Source organism: Cynara cardunculus, assembly GCF_001531365.2.
Source record: "Cynara cardunculus var. scolymus isolate 2C chromosome LG 16, CcrdV1, whole genome shotgun sequence".
NCBI classification, from domain to species: domain Eukaryota; kingdom Viridiplantae; phylum Streptophyta; class Magnoliopsida; order Asterales; family Asteraceae; genus Cynara; species Cynara cardunculus.
Genome location: NC_037543.1, coordinates 13164398 through 13165504, shown reverse-complemented (window position 1 = coordinate 13165504; position 1107 = coordinate 13164398).

Below are 1107 nucleotides of genomic sequence, written 5' to 3'. Positions count from 1 at the left end.
AAACCGAATAAAACATAATTTTTTTCTTTGTACGAAACAATTTTTTTCGAACTATCTACTATATCAAAATTTTCATTCAAATTTGGTACTATTACATCTGTATGTATGTATGTATTTGAAAATTGTATGAAAATGTTTATAAATTAATTTATTTAAATATTTGTTTTATTTATGTCATTTATAACTATTATGCGATATATATAAAATCACTAAACAACTTTTAGCTTTAGGGACAGCTTGTCTAGTAGTGTTCTAGTTGTATCAGACATTAAACAGACACGTGTTCTATCCAATCTTATCTTTTTGAGTCTAGCTCAATTTATGTCTCCATACCAAAGGGAATTTTAGTATTTTGATGAGGTGTATAATCAAGAACTACACCGGCAGTGATAAGTTTATGGAGATGCCCGAATTTTTTGTGGATGGCGAACAAGGACTTGTGATTTGGTTGATAAATAATACCTGAAAAAGAAAGAGGCAAGTGTATGAAACAAAATCTGCCAACCCACATCATCTCTCACCATTGCTTCCTGATTTTATCCAATCTCAGTTTCATCCATTCAAACCCAATCTATCTTCAACTCAATGCCTTCCACATGTTCGACCATTTGCCTCACCCACCCATCTAATTACATCTCATTACCTTCGACCATCTTAAATAAGGGGAAAAAAAATCAAAGGTTACCCCTTTGATATTTCCTTCTCTCTTCTTTCAATCAAATTTTATTATGTGTAAAGTAAATAATCGATACGATATTGTAAATAGGGATGATAATTTTGTACCAAATCAGACCGACAAACATGTTACTGTACCAATTAAATTGGTATCAGTTGCAACTGTTAGGAGAGTATTGTACCAATTAGGAAACCTTGGTTGATACATGGTATTGCAAGTCTCTTAACACGATAGTATTATGGTACTGACTTATTTAATTATTTATTAGTTTTTTGTATTCTTAATATATTGAAGGGAAAAGTACAATAAAAACCAATGAACTTTCTTGTTTGGAATGATTAAGTCCTTGAACTTTTTTTTGGAACAAATAAGTCCTTGAACTTTCCAAAACATGTTAAATAAGTCCTTGGACAATTTTTTGGCACAAATAA